At 47.5% G+C, this 5,845-nt stretch overlaps 1 long non-coding RNA gene across 3 annotated transcripts; it reads left to right on the top strand.

Annotated features, from left to right (window-relative positions):
- Positions 1-1,403: 1,403 nt before the first annotated feature.
- LOC117883100 lies at positions 1,404-5,639 on the top strand. Of its 3 annotated transcripts, none has more exons than XR_004647183.1 (3): positions 1,404-1,471; positions 1,824-1,987; positions 4,091-5,639. It is a non-coding gene; the product is annotated as an uncharacterized LOC117883100 (long non-coding RNA). The 3 variants fall into 3 exon arrangements; XR_004647182.1 differs by lacking the exon at positions 1,404-1,471 and having other exon boundaries at positions 1,525-1,987; positions 4,091-4,429; positions 5,185-5,639; XR_004647184.1 differs by lacking the exon at positions 1,404-1,471 and having other exon boundaries at positions 1,525-1,987; positions 4,091-4,335; positions 5,185-5,639.
- Positions 5,640-5,845: the final 206 nt, after the last annotated feature.

Consider the following 5,845-nt stretch of genomic DNA (forward strand, 5'->3'; position numbering starts at 1 on the left):
AAAAGCCACAACCCATAATCAAGAAAGAAGGCTGAATTGTTTAAAAAACTGATTTGGTTTACAGGGTAAGGGAGCTATAAAAAAATGTAACAAATGAAAAAAAAGGGAAAGTTGATAATAATGAATATAAATCAGAAGCTGGGAATTGTAAAACATTGTTAAGGGAAGCAAAAGGACATGAAGGAGAAAACTAAGGCCAGTAGAGCTACTTTAAAAAAAAAGTATATTAGCCTCCAGTGCTCCACTGCACTGTCTAGAACAGGGGTCAGCAACCTATGGCACGCGTGCCAAAGACAGCACGAGCCGATTTTTAATGGCAAGCTGCTGCCTGCCGGGGTCCCTGCAGGGGCAGGGGGCAGAAGCTTGGTCCTGCCAGCTCCCCTACCTCTTCCCGCAGTGTGCTGGGTTCCTGCCCCTCCTCCTCCTCTCCGTCCCTCCCTCCCTGCTGGCTGATCAGCTGATGGCCCTTGCGAGGGAGGAGGTGGGGGAGGAGCGGAGTCAGCATGCTCACTGCTCCTGGCAGAGGCAGAGAAGAAGCGGGGGCAGGGCCTTGGGGAAGGGGGGGTAGAAGTGGGGCATATCCCCTCCAGCCCCTGGCCGTGAGCAACCCACAACCCTAACCCACACCCGCAGCCATCTTCCCTGACCCCCCCTCACACACACACCCAGCCCTCTGCCTTGAGCCCTGCAGCCCCGCACACCCCCAGGTCCCTGCCATGAGCCCTGTACCCCCCTCACGCACATACAGCCCTCTGCTTGACTCCTTTACCTCCTCCCCCACCCCAACCCCAGACCGTGGACCAGGCAAGTGTTAAGTACTCTAAGGCACAGAATCAGGCAATGGAGATTAAATCAATAATTATGGGCAATGCCATCTCAGGTAATGAGATCCCCGGGGATGGATCTGGGTGCTATTCTGCCAAATTATGTGGGGACTGTCCATCCTAACAATCCTGATGGTGTTGATACTTTACCGGCGATTCCAAAGTAAGCTGAAAACGCTAAAATTGTTATACTTGACCTGGCGGATTAGGGAAACCTAGGGTCAAGAGGAGGGACTGAAGGGTCAGAATCCATTAGCTATGGATGTAAGATCTTAACTACAGTTTCTCCTGAGAACTTTTCATGTAGGCCCGGAGTCCACAGCTTGGCTTGGGCTATGGGGGCTGGCTAACAGAGAACAATACATAGCTCAGAGGAAGCTGGGGTAAACAGATATCCTCGTGTGTTTCAAGTCAGTGAGCAGTATCAGCATAACTCGGAATGTAATTGGGCGTCCTTATCACGAGTTATAGACACATGAAGCGCTGAGAAAGGTCTCACGGTTACTCCCTAAAGCAGAGAGGAGATAGTGGTACAATACCCCTCACATCCTAGACAAAGTTCGGGGAGAGGCCTAATATGATTGACATGAGTTATGACACCCTCCCCTCGCAGATGTATGCCAGTCCTAGCCCATAGAAATGCAAGGGTAAGCTTGTGAAATTGTTAAGTACTAATTACTGCTTTTTCGCTTTAAATCTCTAGGAATGTACCTGTTGGTCAACCGAGAGAGCTGCTACCTCATTCCCTTGGACCCCAACATTAGGATTTAACCTATACCCTTTAATAGACATAGTTTGGGGGTAATTACCTGTGTGTCAGCAACATGTGAATTTGGGCCATGGGCGGAACCATTATATAATCTTTTAGACCATTGACTTATTGTGCTTATCTTGTCTTGCTGTTAGAACCTACCCAGGGGTTTGGGAAAACCCATTCCTTTCGCTTCTCTCCGCCCAATGAGCACCATATATAATCTATTGTGACTAATTGTTTTGCAGTGTCTCTGAGCCTAATAAGCAAAGTGACATTCCGCCAGCACTGTGCATAATAAACTCCTGCGCTTGACTCTACACCGTGTGGATTATTGTTCCTTCAGATGGGGGCTTGTCCAGGATACAAGCTTGTGAACTGATTGAGGAACTGAGACTGAGATCCAAGAGAGGTGAGTATGTTTAATTTACCACCTCATTAGGCTAGGGTTAGAGGTCTCTCATCCCCTTTCAGACACATCTTGTTCCCACTTTTTAAATTTAAGTGCAAAGAAACCTGGACACGTGTAGTACAAGCAGAGGGGTTAATAAGGGTACCAATTGGGAGGGGATATGTGGAAGAGGGTTATGTACTGTTTAAACTAAGGGGTGTGTTGCGGAGGACTTGGACAAACCACCAGCAAGTGATTGGCCCTGAGTTAAGCCCAGGACTGGCTGTGTACGCAAGCGGTAGGCAGTGTAAACTGGTGGTCCCATTTCCTCATTGCACGTTACATTGCAAGCCCCCACCCCCAGGCATATGACATACATACCTTTGAATAGCATAAATCTCCAATAAAGCTGGCAATTGTGTGTAACTTAAGACCGCGGTATTCAAAGAAGGAGAGACGTACATCCCCATTAAAGCTGTCAGGTGTAGAGATTGAGACCACAGAATTTAAAGGGGGAAACGTAAATCCCCATCAAGGCTAAACAACCGTGAAGATTGAGACTATGATGTTAAGGGGGGAAGACGCACATCCCCATCAAGGCTGACGGCTGTGAAGATTGAGATCATGGTGTCAAGGGGAAGATGTACATTTCCAACAAGGTCAGCAGCCAGGGTGATTAAAACCCCTGGCATCAAAGGGGGAGATGAGAGTCAGCCCTCGAGAATATTTGGAGTATAAACATGTCAAAACTCGGCAAGCAGCAGTTAAAAAAGCAAACTATGTTGCAACCAGACCAGAGGAAGAATTGGTTAAATGGTGGAGTGACCAAAAAGGTGACAAAACAGACAAAGCAGTAATAGTTATATTGGATATACTCAACATAAAAGAAAAGGAAAATACGACCTTAAAAACTGAGAATAAGGCACTAAAAGAGAAACGCCCATGCCAGAATGACAACACTCCCTTTAAAATGTATAACTGTCAGGAAACTGGAAAAGATCCCAGAGCAGGAGAATCACAATCACTATGCCTGGGACATGCTACCAGATGGGGGGGAAGGGGAGCTCACACCCGGCAGCCAGCTCACACTCGCCAGTCAGCCAGCTGCCAGCCAGCCAACTGCACCACTGATTAACTATCTGTGGGCAGATCTGGCAGATAAGCAAATGAGAGGAATCGGAACCCCCTCCATACACGTCCCTGCATGGGCCAGCACTTCAAAGGTCAAATCTGGCCACCCCCAGGGATAACGCGGGGGAGCCACAGGGGTTAATTGCCCCAGGGGAGCAAGTACAACATATGGCTCCAATTAGGACACAGCATAGAAAGATCAGAAATCTCAATGATCAGGGTCAGGCCTCAAATGGGTAGAAACATTACTAGCCTGACAAACTAAATTGGTGAGTGCCTAACTTGACAGAGAAGGGGATTAGCAGATACTATTGCAGGATGGTTTGGCGCAGGTAACTCTGAGGGCAACACTTATGCCATAGCCTACCAAGCTGAAAGGAGGAGCCGACTTCAATCAAGGCTGGCAGATGCTATAATATCTAACTCCCGGGGAGGACTGGATACTAATAGGGCCAGTCGACTGATCCTGAACAGCTTAAAGGATCTGTCAAACTCTGTATCCACCTCATTGGTTATAACAAAATACCTGGGTCAAGAATTCACCAGCCTGTTAATAAATGGTACCAAAATAAGGGAACTGGAGGAAAGTTGTTGGAGAGCAGGGAAAGCATTGGCCATCACCACACAAGGAATTGTAACCGATCTCCTGGATGGCTCGGTCCACCAAGCCCTTATGGAAGTGGTGGGACCCCATCTCCCCAGTACCCCTCCGTGGGAATGGGGAAATAGAGAATCAATGAGAGTCCAAAAACCGGCTTGGACAGGTCATAGCATAATCTTCAGCCTCCTAGTGCCTCTGAGTATCCCTCAATCTCAACGAGCTAGAATGGTGACTTCCCTGCCAGTATGGAGGAGGGGTCATGTTACTAAAATAGAAGGCATTGCATATTCTGAGGTCTCTGGGAAAGCGTTGTACCCTAGTGAATGTTGCACCCACTCTGATAAGGAAATTCTATGTATATGCCCAAATAATGTTCTAACAAATCTGTCTAGGTTCGAAGTGGCCGTCACTGAGAAACTGATGCACATGGAGCTGGTCCAGATGAACGGTACCTTCTGGTGTGTGACTACCCAGAACCACTCCATCGAGTTAAATGGAAAGCCCTGTCCCTCGACACATGCATCCATGTGCACGACGGTTCCCCAAAGGGCAACCCTAACTGTTGACGGGACACGGCTCCACCATACTCTGCCAATGACGGCTAACCTTACATGGGATCGGGAATGGCACTACGACAGTAAGTATCTAGAGGAGGATCTTCTGGCCCTGCAGGCGAAGATCGAGGAGTTGGTGGCCGAGGCCCAGAGACACATTGGGGAAGGCCGTCTAAGGTACACTTGGATAGGGGAGACCGTGGACCAGGCCAGTGTTAAGTACTCTAAGGCACAGAATCAGGCAATGGAGGTTAAATCAATAATTATGGGCAATGCCATCTCAGGTAATGAGATCCCCTGGGGATGGATCTGGGTGCTATTCTGCCAAATTATGTGGGGACTGTCCATCCTGACATTCCTGATAGTGTTGATACTTTACCGGCGATTCCAAAGTAAACTGAAAATGCTAAAATTGTTATACTTGACCTGGCAGCTTAGGGAACCCTAGAGTCAAGAGGAGGGACTGAAGGGTCAGAATCCATTAGCTATGGATGTAAGATCTTAACTACAGTTTCTCCTGAGAACTTTTCATGTAGGCCCGGAGTCCACAGCTTGGCTTGGGCTATGGGGGCTGGCTAACAGAGAACAATACATAGCTCAGAGGAAGCTGGGGTAAACAAATAACCTTGTGTATTTCAAGTCAGTGAGCGGAGTCAGCATAATCCCGAATGTAATTGGGCGTCCATATCGTGAGTTATAAACACATGAAGCGCTGAGAAAGGTCTCACGGTTACTCCCTAAAGCAGGGAGGAGATAGTGGTACAATACCCCTCACATCCTAGACAAAGTTTGGGGAGAGGCCTAATATGATTGACATGAGTTATGACACCCGCCCCTCACAGATGTATGCCAGTCCTGGCCCATAGAAATGCAAGGGTAAGCTTGTGAAATTGTTAAGTACTAATTACTGCTTTTTCGCTTTAAATCTCTAGGAATGTACCTGTTGGTCAACCGAAAGAGCTGCTACCTCATTCCCCTGGACCCCAACATTAGGATTTAACCTATACCCTTTAATAGACATAGTTTGGGGGTAATTACCTGTGTGTCAGCAATATGTGAATTTGGGCCATGGGCGGAACCATTATATAATCTTTTAGACCATTGACTTATTGTGCTTATCTTGTCTTGCTGTTAGAACCTATCCAGGGGTTTGGGAAAACCCATTCCTTTCGCTTCTCTCCGCCCAATGAGCACCATATATAATCTATTGTGACTAATTGTTTTGCAGTGTCTCTGAGCCTAATAAGCAAAGTGACATGCAGCCAGCACTGTGCGTAATAAACTCTACACCACGTGGATTATTGTTCCTTTACTCATGAAGTCATACACAGGCACCCTGGACAGTAGTAAGGAGCTGTTCAACTACAGGCTGAGCAAGTGCAGAATGGTGGTAGAATGTGCATTTGGACGTTTAAAAGCGCGCTGGCACAGTTTACTGACTCTGTTAGACCTCAGCGAAACCAATATTCCAATTGTTATTGCCACTTGCTGTGTGCTCCACAATATCTGTGAGAGTAAGGGGGAGATGTTTATGGTGGGGTCTCGCCACTGATTATGTGCAGCCAGACACCAGGGCGATTAGAAGAGCACAGC

This window comes from Trachemys scripta, chromosome 9, assembly GCF_013100865.1.
Source record: "Trachemys scripta elegans isolate TJP31775 chromosome 9, CAS_Tse_1.0, whole genome shotgun sequence".
Classification (NCBI taxonomy): Eukaryota; Metazoa; Chordata; order Testudines; family Emydidae; genus Trachemys; species Trachemys scripta.